The 14,878-nt window shown below is 54.7% G+C and overlaps 1 protein-coding gene across 1 annotated transcript in view; it reads right to left on the bottom strand.

Moving 5' to 3' along the window:
• Positions 1 to 14,878, bottom strand: part of Iqsec1 (IQ motif and Sec7 domain 1) — a 296,085-nt gene that overhangs the window by 92,591 nt on the left and 188,616 nt on the right. The window contains exon 3 of the mRNA XM_023708325.1: positions 13,563 to 13,607. The gene's annotated coding sequence lies outside the window, so the exon portion shown is untranslated. The remainder of the gene's footprint in view (positions 1 to 13,562; positions 13,608 to 14,878) is intronic.

Genomic DNA, 14,878 nt, shown 5'->3' with positions numbered 1-14,878 from the left:
CCATCCATCCATCCATCCATCCATCCATCCATCCATCCTCTATCTATCCATTCTCACCTATCCAACCATCCCCCATCCACCCATCCACCCTCCCATCCATCCATCCATCCATCCATCCATCCATCCATCCATCCATCTCTATCCCCCCATCCATCCATCTACATACCCACCCATCCATCCCTCCATCCCTCCATTCATTCCTTCATCTATCACCTTATATCCCTCCCCTCTGCCTTAAGCTAGTCCCTTGTCTCCATAGACCCCATGGACACAATTGAACTATGGCAACAGACACAATGGCCTTTTTATGGCTTCCTGAATCCTCCTCTTGGCCTCCTTGTCTGTTTCCTAATGCTGTCCTGGTGCCCCAAGTCTCTGGTCGTGGCTGGGGACAGGTCATTATCTTTGCAGTGCCCAATGTGGGCAATAGGCTCAGTTCCATGTTTCCTTGCCTCACAGCTATGGACCCAGCCTGGGCATGTGCGTCACTCCTTAGGAGGAGCACGTGCCACAGGCTCCACTCTGCCACATACCAGGCCTTCCCTGGCTTCTGCCATCCTGTCCTCTCCCTGCCTCTCATCAGCCCTTGAGGATAACAGCCTCCTGCTTCTTTGGGTGGTGTTGGGGATAAAATCTAGGTCCTTGCACATATTGGACACACACTCACCACTAAGTTGCACTCCCAGCCCAGTCTCCCCATTTTATGACAAGAACCCAAGAGCCCAAGTACTTTATGATTTCCTGCATGCCAACTTATTTGTCACAGTCTGTATGTCATCACTAACGTACAGTGGCTTCTCTGCAGAGGGGTCAGGTCCTCATTCTTGGATTCCTTGGTCCCTTCAAACTTATCATCTCTCTGAGCCTCAGTCTGTCCCTCTACAAAACAGCAATGAGAGTCCTTCCCCTCCTGTATAAATGACCATGTGGACATTTATACAATGTCAATGAGATGCGTCCTTTCCATGTCATCCGTGGGACACGGCAGGAGCTTGCAAAGGCCTCCAGAACAGTCAGACTGCTGGATAACTCACAGCTGGTGTCATTTAAAAGCCCTTGCAGGGCCAGCACAATAGCTCAGTGGACTAAGCACATGCTTAGGCAAGCACAGGGACCAGGGCTCGATCCTCAACACCACGTGCTGTACTGGCCCTGCTCCGAGGCACACTGAGCCGGCCACTGACACTGAGCCTGGTGGTGCACACCTGTAATCCCAGCGCTGGGGAGGCTGAAAACAGGAGGATCACTACGAGTCTAAGCTGCATATTGAAACCTGTACCAAATACATAGGAAAGCAAGCAAGCTCTGGCATTCAGTGCAGGCCTGAGTGAGGGGCATGGTAAGGGATGGCTCTCCTCCTAGCCCCTGGGACTCAGGGAGCCACAGCCTGGGAGGGACACAAGGCCGGGTCTGCATGGAAACGTTCGCAGCCCTCCACCCACTGACTCATGCAGCCCACTGGGGATGAAGTCACCACCCAACAGCCAGAGAGAAGGCTACGTTTGTTCCCTGGGAGAGGCTGACACTGCCGTGAACTTGGCCTTCAAGGACACCACACCCAGCTTCTGTGAGTTTTATTTTTATTTATTTATTTATTTTTTTAAATTTATTTATTTTATTTATTTATATTGTGTGTGTGTGGCCAGCTCAGCCCACCAGGGGGCGGGGCTGGCTGGCATGTGGTGCTGGGGGATTGAACCGCGGTCCCCGTGCTTTGCCAAGCTTGTTCCAAGCAGGTGCTCTAGACCACTGAGCCATCTCACCAGCCCTTTCTGTGAGTTTTAGATGTTTACAAAAATTTAGTTTGATGATACTCAGGCTAATCCCATGCAACCAAAGCAAAGAATACCTGTGGGTATTTGCCTACAGGCCACCTCCTCCAGGAAGCCCTCACTGATCCTACAGGTGGCTGTGGCCCTGCCAGCTCCCAGAAGATTGCATTTACCAGACTGGGAAGGACTGGTGGGTGTGTGTGGGGGGGGTTGCCTATGGGTTTCTCCTGCCCCCAGCATGAGCTCTGGTGCAGTGGTGGGGCTGCAGGACAGGTACTGGTTGAATGAATGAACAACCTTCTCACTTTTCCCTTTCCTTCTGCCAACGAGGAAACTGAGGCTCAGGGAGGGGATAGGACCTGCCCAGGGTGGGATCTAGGGCCAGAGTCTGGTATCTGTCAGCTGTCCCCAGGGTCTGGGTGTAAGAAGTGTGAAAATAATCACGCAGGTGCATGGAGCTTTGCCACTGGAAGGAGAGACAGGATCCAGGGTGTCTCCTACACACACACACACACACACACACACACACACGCACACGGAAGCTTTTCCAGGATGTCTCTCCAGGAACCTGGGCACCACGGCAGGTGTCCTGGCTGGGGGACACCTGGAGCTCCAGGCAGCAGGCACTGACATCTGAAGCCAGTCGAGAGGACAGCAAGCCTCCATCTCTTCCCAGAGCTCTGCCCATTCCCTCTCTGCCATGGGGAAGGAGGATGGTGCCCTTCTACGACTACCTGTCCTTTAATACTTCCATGGTGTCCTTGGGTTGTGAGTCTTCCAAAGACCCACTGTGCTATTGGGAGAAGTCAGAAAGCTCGGGAGGTGGGGCTTGGCAGGAGGATGTGAGGTCATCGGGGTTGGCCTTGAGCAGATATTGGGACCCCACCCCTTCCTGTCTGTCCTTTTGCCTCCTGGCCACCATGCGTGGACAGCTTTGCTCAGTACCATGCTACCACCATGATGCCCAGCCTTGCCCAGCACCCAAGTGACACAACCAAGCCACCATGCGCTGAAACCTCTGAGATGGTTGGCCGAAATAAATCTTTCTTACTTTAAGTTGTTTATATTAGGGATCTGTCCTTGAACTCATGGCAATCCTCCTGCTTCAGCCTTTCAAGTGCTGGGATTAAAGCCTTTCAAGTGCAACCTAGCTTGAAATTTTCTTTTAAAATTAACTAAGTTAGAAAACTAGCTTTGAGGGCTGGGAATATAGTTCAGTGGCACAGCACCTGCCGAGCAAGTGTGGGGTCCTGAGTTCAATTCCTGGTATTAAGACACACACACACACACACACACACACACACACACCCCAAAAACAAACAAGAAAACTGGCCTCTGATTCTGACTGGGCTCTTGACCCATATTTCAGAAGGACAGGACAAACAGCACCTGGTGGGAGGTGACCCGCCAAAGCACCCACACTGGAGGATGTGCCTCAGCAGACAGCAACAGATCAACAGGGAAAGGCAGTGTGACAGTGTGGCTCAGTGGCAGAGCTTCACCTAGAGTTATAGTTTATATCTAGGTGCCCCCAAAGCCTTGCGCTCTGTCTCCAAACCCTGCAAAGACAAAGACAAACAACAAAAAACGGGAAAGGGGAAGCTGTCAGCTGGAAGAGATTTCAAAGAAGCACACAAAGTATGAACTGGATCATGCTGGGATCCTGATTCGAATAGACTATACAAAGACATTTTGTAGCCCCTTTGGGAACGCTAAACCCCAAACCAGTGTGGCGTGGGGGAGAAAAGCTTAAAGATGATGGGCAAAGCCACGATTCACTGCGCTCTTTTCCCAGCAGTTGCTTCCCAGTAGATTTCAAACCTCCAACCAGAAAAGTTACAAGCAGCACACAAAAGAGTAAATCAACTGCATTCACGTTTGAATACTTGTCTTGTCAAAGGAAACTTTATATCACTTCTCAAAATGGAAAACTCGTATCACTGTGCTGTAAGTAGAAGGTTACCATGAAAACAAGACAGTGTTACTCAGTTTCACCCAGCTCCTGTTGCCTGCCAACGCGGGTCTGTGTGGCGACCAAGAAGCCCCGAGAGCCCTGTCTCAGTGTCCACCCTCACAGGAGCGCTGGGTACAGGGAAGGGCCACCCTGTGCATTTTCTCACCTCTACTCCCCCTAGGTCAGAGGGGGACGGTGACAGGCCTGGGGGTGGGTGGAGAATGACTCTGTCACGGCCTGGCTTGTGGGCTCCTGCCTGCCTCTGCCTGCGGCAGAGAGGGTTTGGCCTCGGTAGTCATCCGGGGCTTCCCACATTATTTTGCCCCAAAGTTCATTGTTGGCTCTGACAAAGAGCTCAAGTTTGCAGTAGGGCAGGGGCTGCAGCAGGGCAAGTCCGTGGGGGAGGATCAGATAGGACACCACTAGGTGAGTGATCATCTCACCTTTCTGCTGCTCGCAGCTACTTATTGAGCACCTACTGTGTGCAGCGCATGGGGGCCTAGAAGGGGTCGGGGATAACAGAGACATGCAAGGTTCCTTGGGTGTTACCATTGTATCCCATTTGCTTCTTTCCTTCACACAAGGGCACACACGTAAAAGCATAGACTTTGTATTAAATTGTTCTTACAATAGTAAGTTACCCGGGGCCTGAGGGATGGCTCAGTGGAATAAGCGCTTCCCTGGCAAGCGCACAGACCTGAGCTCAATCCCCAGTTCCGCAAAAAAAAAAAAAAAAGATAGTAAGTTGCCCACCATAATCCCATACTGTCTTGGAGCATCTTTTCTTACAATAAGGACATTTTATGACCAAATCATGCTGTGGTTTTCAGAATCAGGACCCTAACACTCACTCCATTCTGCTTTCCGACCCTCAAGTCTCTTTCAGAGCTGCTGGTGAAAGACCTAAAGAGTGCCTGCCCTCTAGCCCTGAATCTTCAGCCTCACAGACAGACAGCAAGAGACCTGTGCTCCTGACGGTCCTCTAAGATCCTGCCCCGCCCTTTGGGAATGGACAGTGCCAGGTGGCGGCACAGGTGGACGCCGTGCTGCAGTGACTGGCCCGCCCCATGCTGAGCTCCATGAATGTGGCACCATCTCCTTTGGCCTCCTGTTTTGTTTTGTTTTGCTTCATTTTGTTTTCCACTCTGCACCCCAGGTGCACAGTGCCAGCCACTGAAACCAGGCGTGGTGGGGCATACCTCTAATCCCTGCACTGGGGAGGCTGAGACAGGAGGATCACTATGAGTCTGAGCTGTGTAGTGAGACCCTGTACCAGATAGATAGATAGATAGATAGATAGATAGATAGATAGATAGATAAATAAATAGATAAATAAGACAGGGCCTTGTTATGTCATTCCAGCTGAACTTGATTTCACTATGTATCCCAGGCTGGTTCTGAACTTGTGACGATCTGCCTGCCCAAGTGCTGGGATCACAGGCATGGGGCACCAGGTTTAGCCAGCTCGACATTTCACTGTTCATTCAGCTGGCCATGGGCTGACCCTGCCCTCTGCTGGGCCTCACTCTGGTCTGCTTTGCAGAGCCATGCCTGCAGGTGACACAGGTCACTCTGCACTGTGTGACACCGCCTCCCTCCTGATGGCCCCTCCACTGCAGGGTGCAGTGTGGTGACACAGAAAACCAGAAGTTCTGTCCCCAGCAGAAGCCAAGGGGACTTGGGAAGCCTCTTCCTACTTCCTGCTCCTCCCACCAAGGGTGGGACATGACCCGAGCTCAGCCAATCAAACTCTACCCTGAGACTCCCTCATCTGCATCTGTGGCTGTTCTATGCTACAGGTGCTGCACAGAGCCATCCCTACCCAACTTACAGATCTGCAGGAAAAGGAAACATTGTTGTCTTAAATCACTAGGATTTGGAGTCATTTATTATGCAGCCATAGGGACTGCTACATCAAGCCAGGGCACATGGCTTGGTGTGGGGACATCCGAGGCCCTACAGCTCACTGGCGCCTTTGCCTATGTTCATCAAGCACATTTCATTCTGCGACCTTAGGCAGATCACTTAACCTCTTGGGGGTTGGCTTCCTCTGAAATATGGGGACAATGCTAGCATTCTCTGCTTTCCTGCTTTCACCTGTGGTGCCCCACCCCCGGTTACATTTTTTTTTTTTCAGTACTAGGGATCAAACTTGGGACTTTGCACTTGCCAGGCAGGCATTTATGCCACTAAGCTCTCCCTGGCCCCTACACTTTTAAAAATGAGGAACCACCTAAACAGGAGAACAGACGTATTTAAATTAGGATGTACTGTGTAGAGGAATATTATATGCCAATGAAAATGAAAGAACAATACATAACAACTTGGCTCAATTTCACCAATAAAATGTTGAATACAAAAAGCAAGTTGTATCTTCAAGAGGCATTTGCTTCTTGTGTTCATAGTAGTATTATTCACAGTACCTGAGGGGGTGAAAATGACCTATGCATCTCCAGTAGCAGATGAAGGGATAAGCAAAATGTGGACCATTATTCAGCCCTGAAAAAGGAGGGGATCTGAACATATTCTACAGCATGGATAAACCTGGGGACCTCCTGCTACATAAGATAAGTCAAATGCACAAATGCAAATACTGTAGGAGTCCACTCATGTGGACTATGGTAGTCATATTCATGGAGACAGAATAGAATGCTGGTACTAGCAGCTGGGTGGGGGTGGGGGTGGGATGGAGTGCAGTGGAGAGAGCATTTTAGCCTCGGGAGATGGAAAGGCTCCGGAGATGGAGGGTGACGATGGTGGTCGCACAATGGCATGCAACCCCCAAGTGTACCCGTGCAACCCCCGAGTGTACCCGCTGAATGGCCAAGATGCTCACAAGGGCAGATTTTACATGCTGCACCCCTTACCACGGTTAACATTTTTGGCAGGTTATTAAACCATGCATCTAAAATTTTAAAATGTGCAAAACAATGTTGCATTTGCAACTACAAAAATGCAAAATATTGCCAGTGTAGTGATGCACTCCTATAATTTCATCACTCAGGAAGCTGAGGCAGGAGAATTTCAAGCTGGAGAACAGCCCATACTACATAGCAAGATCTTGTCTCAGAAATAAATAAATAAATAAATAAATAAATAAGCAAAAGCAAAAACAAACAACCAATAAAAGGGAAACACAAACTCCTGACAAGGAGACTATTCAGGATTGGTTTTGGGGGTCGGGGTGAGATGGGCCCAGGGAGATGCCCACAGGGGGCCTGCCGCATGGGAGGGGTGGGCTCTGTAGCTGGGTGATGGGTCCTCTTGGAGCTCCTCCCACCTGCACTGGGTCACTCATGAAAGTGCCTGAGGGCTGCAGGACATGTGGACTTGTAGGAGGATTTCTCCCTCCCTACGGTGGCCAAGGAGTCCACTGATCATGCCCTAAGGAGGCAGAACATGCAGCCACCACGCAGGTACCTCCCTCCTGGTTGGGATCTTCAGTTCCTCCCCAGCCCTGGCTCTGGCAGTGAGCCAGGATTTATTCTACATTAATTTAAGATCACTAATGAAGAATAATTAGCAGCTTGCGGGAGCTCGGCACACCCTGTGTTTAGAAGTGGTTAATTATGCATTGTCTGCAAAACACCCTCTTCGTAGGCCTTAAGTCTTGGGTCGCTCTTTTAAACAACGGGATATGGCAGCAGGCAAGATGCCAAGGAGCTCTACTGGCAAAGCCTTCCTGTCTGGGTGATACTCATAGGGCACTCCCCAATCCTGGCAGGGCCCTGCTCTTTCCCACAAGAGCCATGGGCAGTGGGTTCAGTGCCCCTTTCCCCAGTTTTATTGAGTCTGAGCTGCAGAAGGCTCAGAGATAGCAGCTTTTCCAAACTCCCTGCTAGGGAGCGGTCTGATCAGAGCGGAAATTCACACCCACACCATTCTCAGCCTCACATTTGTGTATGCTGTGACCACCATGGATGGTCCTTTCCCTGTCTGGAGAAATCCCCTTCTGTATGCAGGTGCAGCTCATGCACCACCTCCTGCAGGAAGCCTTCCTGATTTCTATTAGTGCTACTGGGCTCTCTGAGGCAGCTCATCCTTAATTCTGTGTCTTAATTTGCCTTCCCTTTCCCTTCTGCCTAGAGCTCTGTCTTCCTCATCTCAGCCAGCAAACTCTGGACACATGCCACCAGGCCCAGGTGTCACATCCATCGATAGGGTTCTGACACGTGACTTGGGTCTTGTTTCCCTTGGCCAGCCTCTCCTAGGACCTGGGACCTGTGTGGCCCCAGCTGCAGACTTCAGAGCAATTCTACCTAGGAATGAGAGAGTCCAGAGTACGGATCTAGGCCTAGAGCTCATACCGCACAGCTGCTGTGTGGCTGGCTGCCTCGCTGGAGCATGGCTATCATTCAAGGACACAAAGCTGGCCACACACAGCAGAGAGGCAGAGACCCATCGGGTCTCTGGGTCTGACTCCATCGGCAGAGAGCTTTCTGGGCTCTTGGACATCAGCTCAGGAGCAACTGGGGGGAGCCTCACAGTGCTAAGGGCCTCATGGGAGCCCGCTCTGGCATAGCCATGCTGAGCAGGCATAGGGTGGCCTGGCTGGCTGGCACTTGCCCAAGAGCAGGGACTTCCTCTCCAGGGCTGTTGCCTACCCCCCCCCCCCCCCCCAGAGATCTCTCTGGAAGAGAAAAGAAAAGCTCCAAGCTCTCTGGAGCAGCCCGCATGCTAATGGCCATGGACTTCAGCGTGTGAAACCAGGAAAAACTCATTCTCTCAGAAGAGATGGAATCATTTCCTCCTCAGAGTTTTTAATTACATGCCATTAAAGGCACCCCTGGCAACGGCTGTGCCACACTGTCCAGCTGGCCTGGGCATAGGCATTTCTGGAGCAAGGTGTGCATGTGGACAACACATATAACCTCAGTGGTAGGACAACTGGGCTTGTCACTTCAAAGGGCAGCCCCCAATTCCCACCACATATCAGGTCCCAGTCCCTAAAGGTGAGTGAATTCAGAGAGGGAAAGCAAGGCTGGAAAGTCAAGCAGCAGGGGAACAGAAGCGAACCTCCCTCTCTGACCTCCAGGCAGGGTTCTGCCGCTCTCATCCCCCAGGCTGCGGACCCTGCATCCATGGCCACCCTCCTAGGGGTTAGGCTCACTCAGAAGCATGTAGGCTCTGGGTCTGACTCCAGCAGCAAGGAATAAGGACACAGTGTGCCCATACAAACCCAGGTTTGGGACAGGAGGGGAAGGAAGGCAGAGTTAAGCTAAGTGGCAAAGTAGAACACAGCCAATGCCACCGCCGCCATTCCTGGCCAGGGGCAGAGACCCTGCACTAGGACAAGCCCCCCCACCTCCCAGAGGAGCAGACTCCGAGGGAACTTTCCCTGGAGGTCATAGTGCCCTGGTGGCCTAGGCCTTCCCAGATGGGGCCAACTTACCTCTTATAGGCCCCTTGTAGTGGCTGCAGGCACAGTAACTGCCAGTAATCCAGGCAGAAGGCCTTGAACTTGAGCATTTTCACCCTTCGCCCTCCAGTGGACTCAGCAGAGACACAGAGGAGCCAGCAGGCGCTGGAGGACTGGTGGCTCCAGGCTGCTCCGCTCGGTGCCGGCCCTGGTGGCTACTCACATGGCCCGGCCCTGCCCGCACAGCACGGCACATACAGTGCACGCCTCCAGTACAAAGAGCTGCGAGCACAAAAGCCCGGCGCCTCATTCACGCGCCTGCCCCACCAGGCTCACACGGCCACTGCCTCCTCGGGAGCCTGGTGCTTCTGGGGGCTTCCCTGGGAGTCCCCAGGGCAAACCGAGGCAGCTCTGGCTGTGTGTGGTTGCAAGGGCCCCCAGCCCATCTTCCTGGGGGGCGGGGATGCTAGTGTCCCTGCAAGGATGTTTTTCTGAGCAGGTTCCTAGGGCTCGTGGTGGCCGAGCAGACACCTGGCCAAGTAGGAAGCTGTCCACTTGCTGGCCCGGCTTGAGTGGCTGAGAACAGGGACATCCCAGGGGGAGCAGGGAGGGAGGATTCCAGAAGCCAGAGGAGCACCGACTTCCTTCGCTAGATCAGTGGCGTTCGTTCAGCGGAATCCTGGCTGGCCTGCGCTTTGAGGGAAAACTCAGCGTGGAGCCACATGCACGGTGCCCACAGCTGTGGGGGGAGGCGAGGAAGACTGACAGGGCAGCAGGCGCCGTTGCCCAGGCGACAGAGACACATTGATAAAATCTAAAATGGAACCACGATGACAGCCGCTCATTGGCTGCCAGGAGGGGTCTCCTGCCGCTAAGGAGGGAGGGTGGGAGGGAAGCGGCTGGGCCGCGGGGCCTGGCCAGCCAGGGGCATTGTTGGACGCAGGGACTGTGTGGGTCACAGGAGCTGGCGGTCACAGGCCAGGCGCAGAATCCCCGGGCCTCCCTCTCTGGCTTGCTGGTCGCTCTCACGCATCCAGCCCCTCCCTGGCAGTGCTTGCTCTCTCAAACAGACCTGCTGATTTATCCACTAATGAGTGACCAGTGGTGGTCTTTGTCCCTCACTCCCCCACACAGGAACATGCGGAGGCAGGGACCTCAGTTCTGTCTTCTCCCAGGGCCCAGCAGGTGTCTACAGCTGAGGATCTGAGGCCAGGACAGTGACAAGAAGGACCTCAGGGCCCAGGCCCCTCCCAACTGTACCATACACATCCCGACTGGGCACACCTGGCTTGCACACCTGGCTCCGCGCCGGCACAAACCTCTGTGTTGTTTACAAAGCTGAGGTCACAGTCCTCCCATGGGGACTTTCCTCACCCTGACACCCTGCAGAGGAAGAAATACAGGCTCCCCGCAGAAACCCCCATGCTCGCAGGGGTGGGGGGCAGGATGTCAGGGCCCTCAGCCTCAGATGGGAACAGATGCCACAAAGCGGACTGGGCTCTGCAGGCCCTGAAGGCTGCCAAACTTCTAGGGCAGGAACCTCAGGGAGAACGCCACCCTACTCTGAGCTTTAGAGCAAAGTGAATGAACTTTGGGGGACAAGGGGGCAACTACTTACTACTCTGTACCAGGGGAGGCATCCGGCCAGGCCTGGAGAATTGCCTGGTTGTCACCACGGGCAAGGGGGAGCTGCTGCTGGCCTTCTTGCACTGTATAACCAAGGCTGTCCTCAAACACATGGAGATCTTCCTACCTCAGCCTACTGAGTGATGGGATTATAGGTGTGAGTCACCATGCTAGGCTCTAGGGCCATTCAGAGGCTGATAAATACTCCAAAGATCAGAGCACAGGGCAGTCCCCAACCTAGAAAGCCCTGGCTGCCATATCCGCAGTGCCAAAGCTCAGAACACAGGTCCCAAAATCCACTCTCAGACCCACCCTGGGGTGGTGGCTGAGGTGAGAACCACTGCCCAAAGGCTCAGCTGGAGAGGGGCCCACAGGCACCATCAGGTCACAGGACACCAGGGAGAGCTGTGGTGACAGCTGGGGGTGGCCACGAGGGAAGTGACAGGCCATCTGCAGAGGGGGCTGAGCCTGCTGTGTACCAAGGGGGCGCGGGCTGGCTGTTGCCCCAAGTGCTGCCCACCCTCTCCCCTGGGACAGGGACATTAGCTTCCCTCTCACGCTGCCGTGCTTTTGAAAGGCGGCAGCAACTGGCTGGGACCTTTGTTTTCAATTCCCAGGCTTCAGTGGGTGGGGGTGGGGCTGCCTGGCTGCTGCACCTGCTCCCCCCACCCCGGGGCTGCTCAGAGGCCTGCAGACGAAGGGGCACACGGGAGCCCAGGGCACCAGTGCTGGGTCTGACCCCAGTGCTTCTTCTGGCCTCTGGATCCTAGCTGTCTTCACCCGTGACACAGGAGCATTGAGCTGGCTCTGCCTGCTCTGCCTGCATCCTCGGCATGATACAGGAAGGCAGAGAGGGGAGTGGATCACATTCCCAACCTGCCTGATTGGAACTGACCAGATGCCAGCCACACTCTGCTCCAGGGGGCTCGGCTCCTCCTGGGGGCTGAGTGCTTCCAGACTCTGGGTAAAAGGGGCCTCTTCAGGGAGGTCCCTGTTGACCTCCCTCCTGCCACACAGTACTCCCATTCCCTCAACTTACTCTTAGCCCTAGCCCTCAGCACACCTGAGGCATCCTACTGAGAATCACTTCTGAGCCAGGTGTGGGGGGCATGCCTGCGATCCCTCAGCGAGAGGCTGAGGCAAGAGGATAACTGAAAGTTTGGGTCAGCCAGCGCGGGTCACACAGTGAGACCCTGTCTTACAAAACAAAAACCGAAACCAAAATATAATCATTTCGCTCTGTGTGAGCTCTCTGTCCCCTTACTGAGACAGAAGCCAGGCAAATGAGACAAGGTGTGACCACTGCATCCTGGGGGCCTTCACACACAGATGCTCAGGAAGTAACAGCTGAATGGCGGTGGGCAGAGGGGGGTCCTGCTCCCCCTGCTTTGAGCCTTGCACTGCTCCCCTGGGGAGGGAAGGCTGGGTTTTTGGCTTAAAGGTTCCATTGTCCCCTGGGCTGCCCGGTGTGGAGATGGCTGGGTGTGGCTTTGATGGTGGACAGAGAGGGCCCACTGGAGTGGGAGGGGACTCAGGACAGAGTCCCCAGCTGTGCACAACCCCCACTCACTGAGAGCTCTCCCTGCCCTGGCAAGAAGGGATGGGGCAAGTGTGGCTACGCTGCCATCAGCAAGCAATAGGCCGCCACAGAAGTCTCTGGAACCCTCCTCCCTAGACCCAGCTGGCCTTCCATGGGCGTCCCAGTAGGTCCAGTGGGGCTAGCAAATGTATTATCTCTGGGTGTCATATGGGGACGCGGCCACATACATCTGATGCAGGTGTGCGTGAGCCGCGGGTCACCGTGACACCTTCAGGAGTCCTGGGTGACAGCTGCCCAGGGCCATGGCACCCTCCTCACAGTCACATGATCTCACACACACACAGGCTCAGGACACTGGCACCCCTGCTTCCTTCCACTGCCCTTTCCCAGCCTCAAGTCTCGAGTCCCAAGCTGGTGACTTTAAACAGGAGCCTGCAACAGCCCTGCCACACTGGGCAAACACAAGGATGGTCTGGTGGCCGTGGCTCCTCTGTCGGGTGCAGCCACACAGCGTGCATGCACAGGGTAGTGTGAGAGTGAGTGTGTGCATGCGTGAGTGTATGCGTGTGTGCACACACACAGTCCAGCTGTCTTTTAGAAGCAGCTCAGGGATGCCGTCCTCACCTGGCCATCCTCAATGCACACAACCATGACAGAGCATCTACCTCAGTGCTGACATGCAGGTCCCGCCCTGCTTGGTGTCCCCTGGGGCCTCAAAGCCTGTGAGCCTTCCAGGGAGTGGCTGACAGGCCCACCCATCATCACCTCAACAATAGTGGGTCTGTATCTCCCCCAGACGCAGCACTCTAAGCCACTCTGGCTTCTGGTCCTGCCACCTGCCTGTCTCTCCTGCATGTGAGACTGGGAACAAAGGTTGCTGGGTTTCAAACCAGGAAGGTACCAAAGCCTTCTTGGTTAAAACAGAGAACGCTCTTTCCAGAAGACATCAAATGGTGGTGTCATGAACAAAGCACCTGGAGCAGAGGCCTCAGGGGGGCCCCCACGCTGGGGTGGCCAGCACTCAGGTGCTATTGGGCTTCTCCCTCAGGCTGCAGCCAGGCACTAGAGTGGCTACTGCAGGCATGCAGAGCCTTGGATCAGAAGCACCCAGCAGTACAGCCCCACTGGGAGCCCTGGATATTAAGGGACCTTTGAGCTGAGCCCTGACTTCAAGGGAACCACTGCAACCTGTTCTCAGGTGACATGTCAGTCATACCTGAGATCGCTGGGGAAATTTTAGGGCCAATAGTGGCTCTGTATCTCCCCCAGGCTCTGGGGCCCACCCCAGACACAGCAGAGGGGAGACAGTACCTGTAGTGGTCAGTGGAGAGGCTGCTTCCGGTCTCCAGGGAGCTCCTGGGTGGCAAAAGTGAGACAGGGTTACTGATGTCCTCACACACAAGAAGCCCCCACAGGGACACCTCCAGCTCTGGCCCAGTCAGAAACCATGTGCTTTTCCTCCACTGCCAGGTCTACTGGGAAGCCACTCTGTCCCCAAGTACCCCCTGCTCAGGAGACCTCAGATGATACCAGTCTGTCTGCTCCTGGTTCGGGGGGTGGGTCACAGAGGCCCAGGGACAGGAAGTGCTGCAGGCAGGGTCACCCAGAGACAGGGGCAGGGCTGGGTTTGCTTTTCTCCCAAGGCCGGGCTGGAACCAGGTCTTGCGCGTGCTAAGCCAGTGTTCTCTCCCCAGCTAACACAGTGCTGAGCTTGACTGGAGGCTGCAGGCCCTTTTCTGAGAGGCTTCCTGCCCTTGATGTCCCCACAGAGCCATGGGCTCAGGGCTCAGGCCACCCAGCCCCAAAGCTGGGGAGCCCAGCAGCCAGGTCCCCTGCCCAGCTCAGGATCTGGGCCCTGGGTGTTGGGCATAGCCCTGGCTTCTCTGATAAAGTTCTTGCTATGCCCATGGGCCAGGGAGCCAGCCTAACACCATCAAATCCCAGCTCCAGGCATGATAGCCATGGTTCAGTGCAGGGCCCTCCACCTTTCCGGGCCTTTCTCTATTTGTAGAAGCAGGATAGTCCTCAGGGCACCTCATGTACCTTAAGACTAGAAGCATGAGCTCCTCTATGCTCTGCCTGGGGACGTACCCCAGAGGCCACATCTCAGGGGCCCACAGTGGGAAAGCAGCCTGTCCCCCAACCCATACTCTCCCTGCCCCTGAGGGAACAGCTACAAGGGGGACACCAGACACATCCTGGAGACAGTGCCTGCAGACTGCACCTCTCCTCCATGCCATGCCACCTCCCACATGGGACACCCATCTGTCCCCTAGGGCCTCAGAGATACAGGGCACCTGTGTTTGGACTTTGGAGCCAGGTCTGGTGCCTGCCTCACACCATGGGAGTGACAGCACCTCTGCTCCAGGTGCCATTCCCGAGGGGTGCCGCCATGTGGGGCATAGGCCTGGCCCCCTACTGGACACTGACCTGGGGCCATGCACCCTGGGCCTGGGGGTTCTGCTGTGGAACAGTGACACCGTGCAAAGCCCCAGAAGGGAAGGAGCCAGTGGAGTGACAGCAGGTGGGCCCTGCTCAGCCTCTGAGTTGTTCTTCATCCCTCACAGACAGCAGAGTTAGCACCAGGGGTGTGGCACTGTCTGCCAGCCTGGCCATCAGTGGGGACA

This window comes from Octodon degus, unplaced genomic scaffold (genome assembly GCF_000260255.1).
Source record: "Octodon degus isolate 3935 unplaced genomic scaffold, OctDeg1.0 scaffold00350, whole genome shotgun sequence".
NCBI classification, from domain to species: domain Eukaryota; kingdom Metazoa; phylum Chordata; class Mammalia; order Rodentia; family Octodontidae; genus Octodon; species Octodon degus.
This window is presented reverse-complemented; position numbering and strand designations above follow the sequence as displayed.